This window comes from Cupressus sempervirens, chromosome 4 (assembly GCF_028749045.1).
Source record: "Cupressus sempervirens isolate cs-2001-9-10 chromosome 4, ASM2874904v1, whole genome shotgun sequence".
NCBI lineage: Eukaryota > Viridiplantae > Streptophyta > Pinopsida > Cupressales > Cupressaceae > Cupressus > Cupressus sempervirens.
Genome location: NC_143121.1, coordinates 86,042,249 through 86,060,621, shown reverse-complemented (window position 1 = coordinate 86,060,621; position 18,373 = coordinate 86,042,249). Strand labels below are relative to the sequence as shown.

General features: G+C 34.1%; 1 pseudogene; it reads left to right on the top strand.

Moving 5' to 3' along the window:
* Window positions 1-1,071: 1,071 nt before the first annotated feature.
* Window positions 1,072-7,635, top strand: LOC149560037 (F-box/FBD/LRR-repeat protein At3g26920-like; annotated as a pseudogene).
* The last annotated feature ends 10,738 nt before the right edge of the window (window positions 7,636-18,373 follow it).

The window sequence follows — 18,373 nt, the reverse complement described above, 5'->3', positions numbered from 1 at the left end:
CATCAAAATAGAAAATTAAATAGAACATGGGCAAATTTAAAAAATAGAAATTAGAAAAATCTGTTTTTAAAATTGTATATTTTTAATATATACTACATTCTAAAAAAAGATGATAAGTTTTTAATTGTATAACAAATTCTTTAAGATTATTTTAATAACAAATAATATTCAATAATTTATCTACACATTAAACAAAATGTTTAAACACCTTTCTAACCTTTTTAATATAATTTTAATGCTACATTTATCAAACTCAACAAAAATAAAATAGAAATTAATATCATGTATCTTATAAAAAATAAAATTAATTAGTCCACAAGTTTAAGATATTTACAGTTATGAATCTATATCTACTGGTTACCTTTGAGTTCTCCATCTATCTTGGCAATTCATTTAAATGTATTTTCGTTACTTTAGTTATTTTTTAAAGAGGTGTAAAGGCTTATGAGGGGGAGATATTAAGTAGCCAATCACTACTCTTCTTATAACTTAATTAATTAATTAATTTATTACTATTTATTTCTTATTATCCAATTTTTCTTGACCTAAACAACCTCTTGATGTTTGTGGAATGTTGTCTTAACCTATTAATCTTAACCATTCACATAGGAATGTTGCCCTAATCCCTAATCTTATGCTTGTCATTATTCTTTATGCTATAATTATCATGTGACTACAATTTTAATCTGAAACCTTATAATTACTTCAATCTTGACCATCCATTACCGAGTCTATCTTAGCCTTTTATTCTGATATGAATATCCTATAAATGAACACTTTTTTATTTCTTTTCATCTCGCGCTTCTCAAATTTCTTTTGTTTCAAGTTGGTTTAACAAGCTTTGACAAGCCCATCAGAGGAGCAAATCAAACAGAATAAAGGTAAATTCTACTTTATTAGATACAGAGGATTACAATTTATTTGAAGTTAATTTTCTACGGTATTCTAAACACTTTCATGTGTTATTTTTCTCGATTCGGTTCACATTTCAGTAAATATTTACAGAGCCCTTCGTTTTTTCTTACAGCACCAACCTCTCTCAAATTCTCTGGATTTTAGAAAAGGAAAGTTATGGCCTTAAATGATCTCCCAGATTGCATTTTTATTACCATTCTCAGTAAAGTTCCCTTAAATCAAGCAGTGTGTTTTTCTGTCCTTGCTAAAAGATGGAAATTTCTTTGGACATGTTTGCCCACCATTAAATTTTCATCAACATATTTGTCTATTTCATCTTACAGTTACACTGTTGATAAACTTTTTGAGCTTCATTCACGCTCTTTGAAAAAGATTAGCAATAAAAAGAATGCAGAATCTCGGGTTGAGGTTCCTATATCCATATTCTTGTGTGGAAGCCTCAGATCTTTATCATTGAAGTGTTATATTCTGAGAAATATACCCAACTCTTTTGTTGCCTTCACTAGGCTGGAAGCTCTCAATTTTGGGAACATTGTGTTGAATGATAATATCATTGAAACAATGTTGTAGTTATGCCCAGATCTGAAACTCTTAAGGATATTTAAATGTCAAGGGCTCAATCTATTAAATATATCTTCAAACAATCTAATTTCATTAAATATCTCCTCTCAAATCAATGGAATAACAACAAATTGCCCACGATTGGAGAATCTTGTCTTAATGAAAAAGTTTGGAAATTTGTTTCAGAGTGAATTCGATTTGCCCGCATGTTTTAGCTTGTGTACAGATGTTGTGCAATTTAGAATGTTACACCTCTAAATGTACCTATTCTATGGGAATTTCCGAATTTAGAACAAATATGCATACACTACAATGCCTATTGTGGTTTGGTAAGTTTCTATTTCTTTTTTATTACAAATATTTATATTTACAAATATCTTACAGCAGTTGTTTCTATTAGGCCGCGTTTGGTTGGGGAACATGAATTTCTCTCATAACCAGGGTATCTCATAACCAGGTTTTTGAAAAGCTGGTTATGTATTTTAGGAAGATAGTTGAACTGTTTGGTTGACACAGAAGATGAATTTTTAAATCCATATTCTGTGTTTGGTTGTGAATTTAGATATTGGAATTGGAACGGAATATGACTGGGAATATCTTTTTCTTGCATTTGGTTGTTCATTTTCGAATTGGAATTGGAATTTGATGTAAATTTTTTTAATCTTATTTTATTAGTGAAACACAAGGATTATAATGAGTAAAGTATTAATATTTATGATTTAATTTATTTATAATTAGACTACATTTTTTTTTTTTAAATTCTTGAATATTCACAGTTTTTATTTTGTTAGTCAAGAATAAATAAAATGATTATTATTTTTTATTTTAATTCTATTTATTAGCAAAGAAAAGTAAAAAAAATCATACTTGCAATCATTTGTACAAAATTATTTTTTGTCCCATTGTTGGAAATTGTGATCATATATATTATATATTTTTGAAAAATTATGTAAGACAAATTTATCGTCGAATTGAATTTATTGTCAAGTTCATCCGAACTTCATAATTGTCGAACTCAAACTCAAACTCGAACCTTGTGACTTAGCCACTAAATATGTGTGTGTTTGTGTCCTCCCTCTATCCCTCCCTACGTTTGTGTTCATCCACATGATTTGGCAGAAGGATTGGACACAATAAATGTTGTTTATGTAGTTGAATTATTGCCTACACTATATGAGAATTCTCGCATCTCTTAGGACCAGTTGCTGATATAGAGAGGGATTGTGAGGCATGCTGTGGCTCTTGGTCGGTATCTTCAGAATCCATTGGCCATGGTTGCAACATTATGTAGTCCTAGCAAAGAAATATTATGATTGAAGCTTCATTCACTAGAACATTTCCTTACTCCAGATGAAAAGTATGAAGCTGTTGAGCAGGTAATGGTTACAACAACCAACTGTAGAGGCTATGAAGCGACTTGTCTTTATAAATGCTATTGGTTTTTTTAAGGGTTAGAGGGAATGGAAAAGCAGCATCTGAAAACCATGTTATGGATCCATTGGATGATACTAGAATTCATCCAAAGTCATATGAACTTGCCAAAAAAATGGCTAAGGACATATATTGTGAAGAAGCTGGACATGATATAGATGATATGGATGAGGAAACACAAGAAATGGCTGTTGAGCATGTCAAAAAATATCCTAATCTATTAAATGCCCTTGATATTGATGAATATGCTAGAAGTGTGGAGCAACAGACATCCAATAAAAAGCAGGAAACCCTTGCTGACATAAAGAGTGAATTGTTACATGGATTTAAGGATTTGAGATTGCCATATAAAGAGCCATCCTAGGATGAGGAATTTTATCTACTGACTAGAGAAAATGAAGAGACCTTGTCAGTGGGAAAAATTGTCCAAGCAACAGTCCGCAGAGTCCAAAATCATCGTATAATTTGTGATATGGAATCAGGCTTGACAAGAATAATATTGAAAGAGGAGCTTTCTGATGATCTAGATATAGATCCTGTAGAAAAAATTATAGAAGGCAACATCCTTACCTGTTGGGTGAAAACAAGGACAAAAGTGAAGTACCTAGTTGAGTTAACTTGCAAAGAGAGTTCACTGAAGAATGATAACTATCAGGGTGAACAAGATAAGGATAAGGAGGTTAAGGATCCATATTTTGTGGAAGAGGATTCCATTTCATGAAGTGAACAAGAGAATGAAACCATTAAGTTCCTAGTAGATAAAGAGCTAGGGGAGAGTATTATCCATCCAAGCTTGAAAGGGCCTACTCACTTGATTCTAACACTGAACATTTTCAATGGAGTTTATGCACACAAGGATATTATGGAGGGAGGAAAAGACCAAAAGGATTTTGTTAGCTATCTTCAACTTGGAAAATGCTTTCAATTGGGGAGGAGACATTTGAAGATCTTGATGAAGTCATAGAAAGATATATATTCAAGAGAGGATAAGATATTTTGGTATTTTGTTCTACTGTTTGGTGAGTCATAAAACACACATCAATAGACACCTTTCTACAGATGCAGGAACACACAAGCTCCTCTCTCTCCCACTAATACATTAGGGGTCAATTTTTGACGACAAGAAAAGGCAATGTGGTTTTGGCTTTTTTTTTTCAATTTTAGCCTGATGTCGTTGCAATTGTGACGGTAGGCATCGCAGTTGCGACACTAGCGAGATGTAAGAGGAAAAAAAAGCCAAAAACCCTCATTTGAATGAAATTGTGCAACACAGGGTTCTTCTGAAAGGAAAGGTGCACACACGGGAGATCACTTCAGCAAGGTGTAAGGCAAAATTGAGGCATTCAGAGGGTCGGGCAGAGATGCACATCGGCAAGGTGTAAGACAAATAAACCCATTACTCCTTTGTTCTCCATGTTTTTTAGTGTTTCCATGTCTTAGTCGATTAATATCATATTTCTTTTATCCATTGCTCCTCCATCACAAACTCTTTTCATTTATTGGCATAATTCCAATAACTGATATAATGCCACTCTTTTATAATAGTTTCACTGTAATATCTCATAGCCTGACTTGTATTCAATCTACAGGATTAGTAATTATCCTCAACTTTGCATTCTCTATTGTCAAGGCACAAATATTTGCTGCTGCTTCTTAGCCAAAAGTATAACCTTTTATCATTAATGTCTCACGACACTCCAAGATAATCCTCAAACATTCATAAAAAATTCATATGAAATCAATTCCATGACAAAACAAAACAAAATCTTTGAGCTCTTCCTTGAGACGGCTTATAGTCAACATAGCCGGCACTTATTAATCAATCAATATCATATCAAGTAACAATATCACTGATTTTTGCTCAATAGATGATAAATTCACAAATATATTAGTTAGGCTAAATTAGTTCTCAACACTTACATTATTTGAAATATTAGAACTCATTTGCAAAAAGATGCAGCCTTTAGGATTACTTTTAAAATTGTCTTTCCAACCCTTACCAATTTTGTCTCTTCAAAGACTTCACAATAACATGATACTTAGATGCCTTCAGGTATCCCCACCTGAAGGCATAGCAACACAGATTTCCTTCTATGTGGCAAGCTGAGGCGAGACTAATCCCTGCAGATGTACCAAGCTGCCCATAATTCAGATCCATCAATAGATACTAAGCCTAAGTCAAACCTGAGACCAATTGGGAGCAAACCCAAAGTCCAAGTGAACTCCACTACACATCTGGGCTCAAAAAAGGGTTTGTGGTAAACCACATGAGAATCAAACTAGAGTTGATGTGTAGCATTGAGATCATTAGCCTAAAACTATGACTCACGACCTGCCTTCAGACCAACTTGGCTACACGTGCGCCATTAAAAGGTTTTGTGGTTAACCAAGTGAGAATCGAAACAGATTTGATGCGTAGTCTTAGGAACATTAGCCTAACACTATGCCTCATGACTTGCCTTCGCACCAACTCGGCTACAAATGTGCCCTTTAAAGGGCTTGTGATACATCCAGAGAGAATCAAATCGGTGTTGATGCATAGACCAGGAATATTAGACTTCATAGCAACTCAGCTACACACATACCCTTATTTTTGTCTTCCAAATTTATTATTGTTATTTGTTAATAAATACAGTATACTACTTGAGAAAGGGAACATTGTAGAGGTTGATTCATCTCTTTAGGATTTATCATATAGCTCTCTAGGGTTCTTTTAGATTCATTATGTTATGTTATGAGTTTGTTAGCTTTTTCTGCTGCAATCTTGGCTTATGGTCTAACACCCTTGAGTATCCCTGGGTTCAAAGGAACATCTGGGCTTCCCCCTAGTAAGAATGGGGTGATACTGTGTAAAAGCTTTGGTTTATAAAACCCTGGTACATACTATTTCAGGGCTGTAATTATTTACTAGGTTTGGGGAGGATCAAGAGGTAACTTCAGAGTTGTAAGTTCAGATTTGGACTACCTACAGCAAGGTATCTTCATAGGGACAATGATCAAGATGTAAATTCAGAGTTACAAGTTTGGATTTGGACTTCCTACATAAAGGTATCTTCATACTTCTAACCATCATTGAGGACAACAAGAAAAAGGATGAGATTATCAGACCTGGCACTGATTTATGGGGAGTTTGACAAGGTGGTTTGAAAGTTTTTCTGAGAACAGATAAGGTTTGAAGATCAACACTGAGAAATTTGTATCTTTATCTGCATATTTTAATCATCTTTATCTAAGGACAATAAGAGGAAATCAATGTAATCCATTTCTGAAATTTCTGAGCAGAATTAAAGGGATTTTCTGCACTTTCCCAAGTTCAGTGATTATTTGTTCTAGCAGAAAAAAAAGATCAATAAATTTGACTATAAATCTGAGTTGGTTGTTAAATTTCTTATTTACAAGTAAATTTTTAGATTTTTCTGTGCCCTGTTTTTTGAAATATTTATGTTTCTATTATCCCTATTTGGGAATATAATATATTACATTCAGGTGGAATTTTCAACTAATTGCTCTGACCACTTTCTTTAACTATGGGTTTGCTTGATGGCAGCAACCCAATTGTTGAGAAAATTTGGGGGTAACCTAGTCGCTTCTTTTTTCAAGGTGATCTGAGTTTTTTATTGCTTTAGTTCACCCTGAGGAATGTTGGTAGGAGGCACAACAACCCTGCTCTTGTTGAGTTTGTATGGTTGCAACAGGTTTTATAATATAGCAGGTTTACAATTTTGTCTTGAGCTGCATGGTTATATATTTGCAATATCATTTTTTTCTACAAGAGCAGCAAAGATGCCAAAAGAATTGAAGTCAAATTCCTGAGTTGTGTGCCATAACCATAATACAGTGCGGTTTTTGGAAGGGAATGCAGGCTCGCAGTATCATATTCTGTGTAATGGAATAAAATGCAACATATTCTTTTGGAAATAGTGGTCAATTTGCAATAGACCAGACTGCAAGTGCATTGTTATATCGTGTAATTCCAATCAAAATTTTAATAGTCCAGCACATTGATAAAGTTAATTGTAATAGGCCAGCTCATTTCAAGAGTTAATTGTAATTCTCTCTTTTTAAAAGAGCCTGTAACATTATTGATCATGACATTATATTTTATGTAAACGAAAGTTTGTAGTGGTTTCCTACTATCTACCATAGTAGTAAAAATCTTCTTAGTAAAAAAAAGGCAAACCAAAAGATTCAAAAATTATCGAACTATCATGAATCAATCAAGAAAAAATCATATTTTCAACACACGTATTGTTGCACTTATAGCTGACATTTGACACTTGGAGTTGATATGCACGTTTCTTTGAGGTGGGTGATAACAAAGAGCTCATCAATTTTCGCTGTGTTATCTTCTGGCTACAAGTGTACACCATTCTTCACTGTTTTTTATTTATAATTAATACAATTTTATTTTTCAAAATGTTTATCACTGCCACAGTTTTTGACAGTTTGCTTCTTTGTATTAACGCCTATAAGGAGCCATTGGATATTGGAAACATTGCAACAGCCAATGGCATCGACACCAGCGCTACCGCGCTGCTAGCACCGTCGCGTCTCCGTCACAATTTTCCAAGACCGTCGCAAGTGCGACGCCCAAGGAAGAACTGGAAAGGCTCTCGCCTTAGCGAACCCGTGGGAAGATGCCGATGCCACCCCGTTGCAATGCATGGAGAAGACATCAAAATTGTGACAGGATCCTCATGCATTGCGATGGGAGCCGTGTCGATTTAGAATGGTGAAATTGCGACAAATAAGCATCAAAATTGCGACGTCTAAGGATAGACGTCGTAATTTGCGACTAAAAAAAATGACGTCTACTGCCATCGCAGTGGCGACACATTGCCGTTGCAATGGCGACACTTAGCCGTCGCAAATCGATGCCAAATGTATTAGTGTCTCTTGCTCTCTCCCTTCGTCCCTCCATCCCCCCTTCCTATCCCGCACTCTCTGCCCCTCTATGTATCTCTCCCTTTTAATAAATTTATTAAGTTAGTTAATTATTCAACAAAATATGCAACTAAAATTTTACGTGAAATATTATATAGGAAAAAATATACCATTTTACATTCACATACATTAAAAATTTGATGATAACTTTAAGAAGAAAAATGATGCTTTGTCAATAATTGCTCTGAAAAAATGTGGAATTTTGGCTACATAGATTTTACATGCAATTTTAAAAAAAAGATCATGAAAATCATTAATCATATAAATCATATTTTAAAATCATGAAATTCTGATAATGAATTTCACATAATTACCACAATATGAAAACTTGCTAACTAGATCACATATCCATGAACAATATGAAAACTTGCTAACTTGATAGAGAAATATCCATGATTTGAATGGTGGTGTGAAAACACACCATTAAATACAAAAACACTGAGAAATACATGATGTATGCCCTTATGCCCCACATTCAACGACACACCGTTAAATATGAAAACACTAAGAAACCCACAATGTATGCCCTTATGCCCCACATTCGACGGCAACCCTCTCATGCTGCTCAATCTTCCCATTATTGTCTGTATTGTTAGATGGTCAATCCTGCATATATAAACTAAACATGCTTGAAAAATTAAAACCTGATTTTTTTTAATGGAATACACCAAGGAGTGGCATCACAAATATTGACTGTTTACAAACACAGTAAAAAATCACCAGATAGCTCATTTTTTATCAGCATGTGTGCTCTTGCAATATCAACAAATCAAGAGTAATAAAAAAATACAAGAGAAAGACACTTTATCAATACCGTTGACAATCTTGTCAAGAAGCACGTACATAGGAAACCAAATTGTGAAAAAAAAAACAAGAAATTTGAAAAATATCCAAGCAAATTAGGAATATACATATAACATGGGACATAATCATGACTGTACAATCATCTACCAGAAATCCTAAATACTTTTGATAATCTTATCAACGAGAACATACATAGGAAATCAAATAGGGACAAAAAGACAAAAAATAAAAACATATGCAAGAAAATTAGGACTATAGATATAACATAGGACAGAATCATGAACTATACAATCATCTAGCAAATCACATTTCTATATGCTTTCAAGTTCTACAATTGAGCATTCATCATTTGTCACTCCTTGTGTATTCCACGTATGTATGGTTCAAATATAACTCTAATTAACAATGCAATGAACAACTATACCAAACATTTACAAGATCATAAACTATGTGTTGTGAGAGATCAATGCAATACCATTAAACAAAGCCAACTAACCATCTGAAATTATTTCACATGCCAATCATGTGAATGCCAATGAAATGAACAACCAAACTATGTATTGACCAATGCCAATCATGTCAATGAAATGAATGACTAAACTATGCATAGGTCAAGTATGTATACATACCTACATACATGTGTCTACATACATATGCATAGACGTACATACATACATACATGTGTACATACATACGTACGTACATACATACATACGCACATACATACATACATACACACATACATACCTACATGCTTCGCAAAATAGTAAAAATGTGCTCAGTAATGATTTCCAATATAGTGTTGTGACAAATCAATGCAATACCATTACACAAAGCCAATTAACCATTTGGAATTACTTCACATGCCAATCGTGTGAATGCCAATGAAATGAACAACTATCCTGCGTATTGACTAATGCCAATCATGCCAATAAAATGGATGACTAAACTATGCATAGATCAATTTTGTATACATATGTACATAAATGTGTGTACATACATACGCACATACATACGTACGTACGTACGTACATGTGTGTACATACATACACACATACATACATACATGCTTAGCAAAATAGTAAAAATGTTCTCAGTAATGAGCTCCAGTATAGTGTTGTGAGAGATCAATGCAATGCATAGATCAAGTATGTATACATGTGTACATACATGCATACGCACATACATACATACATACATACATACATACATGTGTTTACATACATACAGTTTGTTTCAAATATGTTTAGCAAAATAGTCAATATGTGCTCACTAATGAATTCTAGTATAGTGTTGTGACAGATCAATACCAGTGAAATGGACAACTAAACTTTGTAACAGTTTTTTGCCAGTAATGAGTTCTAGTATAGTGCTATGAGAGATGAATGCAATATCATATAAATAGAGCCAAGTCATAAACTATGTATAGATCAATGGCAATCATGGCTTTTATCCAGACATAACCAATATGTGCTCATAATGTGCTCAATAATGAAATTTACAAGTATGTCACTAGCTTTTTTCTATACATAGCTGACCTATACATAGTTTATCATGGTTCTATTTCTATCTGCTATCTGCTTAGCATAGTCAATAGATGTGGTATCTATTTGTTTCAAATCTATTTAGCAAAATAGTCAATATGTGCTCACTAATAAATTCCAGTATGGTGCTGTGAGAGATCAATACTAGTGAGATGAACAACTAAACTTTGTAACAGTGTCTGGTTGTTTGTGTCAAATCTGTTTAGCAAAATAGTTAATATGTGCTCAATAATGAATTCTAGTATGTGCTCATGTGATTACCTATATATATCATAGTGCCAATCATAATAGCAAAACATGGCAATCATGCTTTTATCTATACATAGTTGACCTATACATAGTTTATCATGGTTCAAATCTGTTTAGCAAAACAGTTCAATATATGTTGTAATAGTTTGTTTAGAATCTGTTTAACAAAATAGTAAATATATGCTCACTAATGACTTCTAGTATAGTGTTGTGAGAGATCAATACAATACCATTAATCAAAGTGAATCATGCCAATGAAATGAACAACTAAACTATGGATATATCAAGTATGTATAGATCCATGCAAAATCATTCAACACACTTACAACATCATAAACTATGTACAAATCAATGCAATACCATTAAACACAGCCAACTCATAAACTATGTATGGATACATGGAAGATCAATGACAATCATGGCTTTTATCTATACATAGTTGACATATACATAGTTTATCATGGTTCAAATCTATTTAGCAAAATAGTTCAATACATGTTGTAACAATTTGTTTAGAATATGTTTAACAGAATAGTAAATATATGCTCACTAATGACTTCCAGTATAGTGTTGTGAGAGATCAATGCAATACTATTAATCAAAGTGAATCATGCCAATGAAATGAACAACTAAACTATGGATATATCAAGTATGTATAGATCCATGCAAAATCATTCAACATACTTATGAGATCATAAACTATGTACAGATCAATGCAATACCATTAAACACAGCCAACTCATAAACTATGTATGGTCACATGGAAGATCAATGAAAATCATGGATTTTATCTATACATAGTTGACATATACATAATTTATCATGGTTCAAATCTGTTTAGCAAAATAGTCCAATACATGATGTAATAGTTTTTTTAGAATCTATTTAACAAAATAGTAAATATATGCTCACTAATGACTTCTAGTATAGTGTTGTGAGAGATCACTAATTAAATAGTCAAAATGTGCTCAATAATAAGTTCCAATATAGTGATGTGAGATCAATATAGTTTCAGTTTAGTGCTATTAGAGATTTATGCAAAACCATTGAATAGAGTAATCATGCAGCATAAGTCATTGCAATCCAGTCAGTAGCTGAAATAGCTAAATGGTACCAAATGTCATTGTAATCCACTCCACTCTCTCTGCCTCATCCATCATCAAGAACCCTTTGGCTCTTTCATGTTGAAGCACGAAGGTATCATGTGCTTTCACGAAAATTGCTCGACTCAGTTCAGGGACAACTTTGAGAGCAGTATATGTAGCAGTCAAAATATTATCATCTTCAAATTTATCCACTTTTACAATCTAAGGCTTACCGAGGCCATCATTCAGTTCCTTCATAGTTTCGCATATCACATCCAATGATGTAGCCAAAGATGTCTTCTTCCTCTTTCCCCTCCTTGATGATGATGGTGGAGGATTCCCTCTTGCACTTGCACTCGACTGATTGGAATGATATAACTCTTCATCAATATCTAGTTGGCTGTCAAGAGGTGTACCACAATTGGTGTCATCCTCATCAAGCACATTAAATGCATCATTCATAGGGTGCCCTTCTTTAGCATCAAGGGGCGTTGTAGATGCGAACCCTTCAGCAATGCCATTACTAACAATTACAGCCAACTCATTGAAATATTGGAAAGGTGACCTCTTATACATTTTTGCATTTTTGAATTCTCTCCTCTACATGTAAGCATTAATAGATGGATTAGGTTATAAGTTTTTCATTATTAAAATAAGAAGGGAAAATTTCTTCAATGAAAAGAGTACAAAGATCATCCTACCTTCAAAAGGTCATCCCACACTGAATCCTCAGCATCCACAGTTTGAGTTTCTTCATTCCAAGCTTAACCCACTTGTAATTTTCAAGTCCTTCATTACTTTATATCCTACTTTCCATGTTTTCAGCTTATTCTTAAAATGATCTCGTGATAGATTCAAGTTCATCATTGCATTGAATGTCCTATCTATCGCAGTCCATGCCTTTTTTTAAACCCACCTTCACCTTTCCATCTGAGATGGACTTGTTCGAGGAGCAAGTCTAGAAACTTGTGTTCCATCAATTTTGTCCACATTTTCTTCTTTGAAGAAGAAGATTTGTTGCTCACAATGAGAGATCCATCTATATCACTCAAAGTAATGGCAGAACACATATGGTTCACATGATCAGATCCGTCCATGCTCATCATGAGCTCAGTATATGCCATTGTGTACTCCTTCATGTATTTCATTTAAATTTGAAGGTGAAAATCTTTAACCATCAATTTGTAATACATCATAATGGAACGAGGCTAACATATTGAATAGGTAAATATATTATGATTTAAAGTAATCATACAACTGAAATTGAAAGTTATTGCTCTTTAAATTTAAATGGAATGTAGAAAGCAGTAACATCATAAAAATAGGATTTTCAACGAATTTGTTGTTCTCTTCTTACTAGTGGGCTTATGATCTTCATCATTTGGTACTCCTTTCTGTATTTCATTTAAAATTATAGACGATAAACTTTAAATATCATTTTTTAATACATCCTGATGCAATGAGGCTAACATTTAATAAACTTGAAAGCATTTAACTAAAGATGATACACATTTTAAGCAATAATTGATGATAACACATCAACATCAAAAAAACTACTAGCAAGACAAAATGGTGATATCAATGGTAAGTAAATAGTCATGAGCCCCATTATGAAGCATGTTATTGTACTTTCTCAATGCAAAGATGTATAATAATTGTGCTTTCTTGCATTTAAAACAATGTAATCTATATTTCAAGTTGGATTGTGTATTGCAGATATGATCAACAATTTTTGTACATAATGTAGGTGTGAAATTGAAAGTTAATGTTCTTTTTATTTAATTAGAATGTAGCAAGGACTGATATCAAAATAACAAAATCACACACCATCATTGTATATGCATACATCAATTTAATCATATAAAGTACATTGCCTTCTAATAAATCATTTATTCTCGAGAACTATAATCTTCCCACATCCTATTTTCTATATCTTCTCAAAATTGGGCCCACTCATTTCTATCCTCCTGAGACAACCCATATGTCTCAAGAAGTGGTACCTCTATCCCATCATGATCATCTTCCTCTTCAATAGCTTCTTTTGATGGAAGGCCATCCTCTATCGTAATGAAATTGTGAAGTATGCAACATGCTAAAACAATATAGGATTATGTCATGATATCATAAGATGTTGCATGTCTTAAGATTGGAAAATGTTGCTTTAGAATACCAAATGTATGTTCTATTGCATTTCTAAGAGAGGAGTGTCGATGGTTGAACAACTCATGTGTAGAGTTTATTGAGTTTTCTCTTGACCACTCTTTCAAGTGGTAGCGTTTACACCGATAAGGAGTGAGAAATCCAGGTGAATTTGGATATCTAGCATCCACGAGATAATATTTTCCTACATAAAGAAAGTATATTGTCAATACTTGAACCATTTAGCATAACCTTGAGTATATTAAAATGTGATTTGGCTTACCAGGGGGAACTACAAGTGGATCTGATCTGGATAGAGCTGAGGCTAGAACACAGCTATCTACAGCAGAGCCTTCCCAACCAGCAAGGCAATACTAAAACTTACAATCAAAGGAGCAAACACCCATAATATTTTGCGATAGGTTCCCTTTTCTATCACGATATTTACCCTGTATTTCGACATCAACTCGCACTAGAATATGGGTTCTGTCGATGGTTCCAATGCAATCCTATGTGATATGATACACTGATCAAATGTATGCTCAAGTAATAATAAGATAAGGACAACATTCTAGACAATAAAATTGTAACAATGTGTGATTTACCTTGAAGAATGGTTCAAAATGATCCTTCACACTAATTTCGAGAGGAGTGCCTGGACCAGGTGGTATGAAGTAATCTCTATGAAGGGCTAAGACAACCATCAAAACCTTGTAGAAGTACCGACTGACTATCTCTCCTGAGTGCCCAAAGTTATGGGCAATCTTGTAGTTCCTTAGATTGTGCCCAAGGGTGTGGAGGAACATCACTAGTTGTTCCTCTAACTTCAAGTGGATCGTATCTCTCAATTTTCCTTTCAGCCTCAGAATATGAGCTAGAGAAAAGAAGGCTGCCCTACTCATTCAAATTTGATCATGACAATCCACCTCATTCGAATGAATAATGTCTCTACAAAAGGAATTTCCTTTTCTTATTCATTTACCCATTTGATTGCCTTCTCAGGCTACCAGTACTTTGGCTATGCCAACAAAAGCAAAAAGAATTGCAAGAATGCAGGTGTATGTGGTCTTCCTAACTATGCTTCCTTGGACCTCTATACTCTCCATAGGATCAATCAGTGACCTAAAAGGTGGACAATTTAAACACTATCAGTTATGAGATATCAACTATCACCTATTGAGATACAACATGATTATTTGCTAGCATCATTGCATTAAGAAGTCAATTATTTATTCAAATATAGCAAGGAGTACCAACTACTGAGGATCATAAGCCCATAATGAACAAATTACAATAATGTGTCATTCTACTCCATGTAATCTATCTATACCAATGAAAGCATAATACTGATTCCATTTTTTTATATGTATACACACATGTATACATATATGTATGTGCACACACATGTATGTATGCATGTACATACACACACACATGTATGCATGTATGTACGTACACACACACATGTATGTATGCATGTATGTACGTACACACACATGTATGTATGCATGTACGTACGTACACACACATGTATGTGTGTGTGTACGTATGTACACACACATGTATGTATGCATGTACATACATACACACACATGTATGTGTGTGTGTACGTATGTACACACACATGTATGTGTGTGTGTACGTATGTACACACACATGTATGCATGTATGTACGTACACACACATGTATGCATGTATGTACATACACACACATGTATGTATACATGTATCTACGTACACACACATGTATGTATGTGTGTATGTACGTACGTACACATGTATGTATGTACACATAGACATGTACAAACTATAACCTGAATTTGTGCTTTTATGAATGTGTTTTAATAAATCGTTGGGTTCGTTGAAACTTAGGCTCGTCTTTTAGAAGATGAAAAGTAGCATTGTTGGCAGTGGGAATAGAGTTTCTTTCTGCATTGATCTATACATAGCTTGAAATCATGGCTTTTATCTATATATAGTTTATGACCTCATAAGTATGTTGAATGATTTTTTCATGAATCAATACATACTTGATATATCCATAGTTTAGTCATTCATTTAATTGGCATGATTCACTTTGATTAACGGTATTGCATTGATCTCTCATAGCACTATACTGGAACTCATTGGACTATTTTGCTAAATAGATTTGAACCATGATAAACTATGTATAGGTCAACTATGTATAGATAAAAGCCATGATTTCCATGTTTTGCTTGATTGGCACAATGATATATACAGGTAATCACATGAGCACATACTGGAATTCATTATTAAGCACATATTGAGCACATATTGATTATGTATAGATAAAAGCCATGATTGCCATTAATCTATACATAGTTGATCCATACATAGTTTATGACTTGGCTCTATTTAATGGTATTGCATTCATCTCTCATAGCAGTATACTAGAACTCATTACTGGCAAGAAATAGTTAGAAAGTTTCGTTATTAATTTAACTGGTATTGATCTCTCACAACACTATACTAGAATGTATTAGTGAGCACAAGTTTATGACTTGTCTCTATTTAATGGTATTGCATTCATCTCTCACAATAGTATACTAGAACTCATTACTGGCAAGAAACTGTTACAAAGTTTGGTTGTTCATTTCACTGGTATTGATCTCTCACAGCACTATAGTAGAATTTATTAGTGAGCACATATTGACTATTTTGCTAAACAGATTTGAAACAAATAGCCAGAAACTGTTACAAAATTTAATTGTTTATTTCACTGGTAATGATCTCTCACAACACTATACTCGAATTTATTATAGAGCACATATTGACTATTTTAAAAATTGATTTGAAACAAATAGTTACCACATATATTGACTAAATTGCTAAGCAGATAGCAGATAGAAATAGAACCATGATAAACTATGTATAGGTCAGCTATGTATAGATAAAAGCAATTGATATACTTGCAAATTTCATTGTTATGAGTACAAAAAATTAAAATTTTAACTATGATATATATAAGTAATCAGAGTTAAACATACTAGAACTCATTCCTGAGCATATATTTTAGCTATTTTTCTAACCAGACCTGCAACAAACTGTTACGTTTGAATGAACAACAAATACCCCAAAAAAATCTAGTATGCAAAGGTGGGTGGGAGAAGAGAACCATTTAAAACTACCGCCGTCATTCAAAGTGGATAAATCACAAAAGACACCATGACTGCAAGGAACCCAACAAACCCAGCAAATGGCCACAGCCCAACAAACGCCACGGCCACAGCCCAAGAAACCTAGCAAACCAGAAACCCTTGCCTTCACACAACAGAGTAAGAAAATTCGTCGTCTTCCAAAAACAACACAACATCCCAATTTTTTATTCCAAAAACCTAAGGCAAATTCTGTGGACCCGACAATTTATTCAAACGCATTCATAAAAACCCAAAACCTGGTTTTCATTTCAACTTCCACCTATTTCCTGGAAGTTATTTATTCCAATTTTTGAGCAAAATTTGGCAAATGAAAATCGAAACCAGGTTCTGCGTTTGGTGAACCAAATGCCATGTTTTTCCTCCATAACCTGGTTTTGGGTCTGAAAACCCTATTCCACGCCCGTTCTTCTTGTAACCAAACGGGGCCTTAAAGAACAATAGGGTTTAAGTGTGCATGAAATAAATTCATTTTTTACATATATTGCACTTTGATTTTAGTAGTAGAAATCAATAGAAATATTTTTTTCATGCTTGATCTTTCAATTTTATATTTTTTTGACTCGGTGTCTGAAATTTGTTTTTTAATCTAATTATGCATTATAGAGGTGGTCTAATATTGTAATTCCACATTCTCCATGTTAGAGTAAATAATTAATTATTAATTATTTATTCTATTACTTAAGCTTACTTAGGTTAATGCATTTATTTAATATTTTATATTTAATGCATGTTGTGGTTAGTTGTTGACAACACGAGAGTTTGTTCCCTTCTTGTTGTCAAGCTTATCTTCTACCACCTTCCAGCTTGTTCTACAAGCTTCCATTAGCTCTTTATAAGTGGGCTCTTCTCATTGCATTTTCATCACATAAGGCATTGTGCATATTGTAAATACATTTTTCATTGTGTTTGCATAATTGTCTCTCATGTCTGTTTAGGGTTTTTCCCTTGCTCCATGCTCTTCCTCTTCTTGGCTTCTCTTTGACAAGTTCTCGCATGCAAGTGATCTTGGGCATCTTCGAAGTTGGCTTTCCTCGACTCCAACATGGTATCAGAGCCTTCCTGCTACTGCTTCGTTGAAGAATTTTGAAGTCGTGATTTGAAGTCACAAACCCTAGTTTGTTTGTGCATTTTTCTTCAAATCGAGGGATCAGCAAATTTTTGGAGCACTTTGGGCCCAAATGGACATCACCATTGGATCCGAAAGGCTGTTTGCAGTCAGGATTCATATAAATCTTTTCAATTTTGGACACAGGGCATTTTTGGAGTTTTTTAAGCCTCCAGGGTCACTGTCGTACGGATCGTACGGACGCAGAGTTAGAAAAAAATTAAAAAAAAAAAAAATTGACACGCTCCGCCAGGCGGCCACCTAGCGGCCACCGCCGCGCCACCACCGTGCGGCCTGCGCACCTCCACCACCGTGCCAGCATCGACGAACCGCAGCAACGCCACCGCAGCAGAGCCGCCGTCGGCGAGCCACCCACCGGCCGCCCTATACGCTAGCAGCTCCACCGGCGCCACTTCC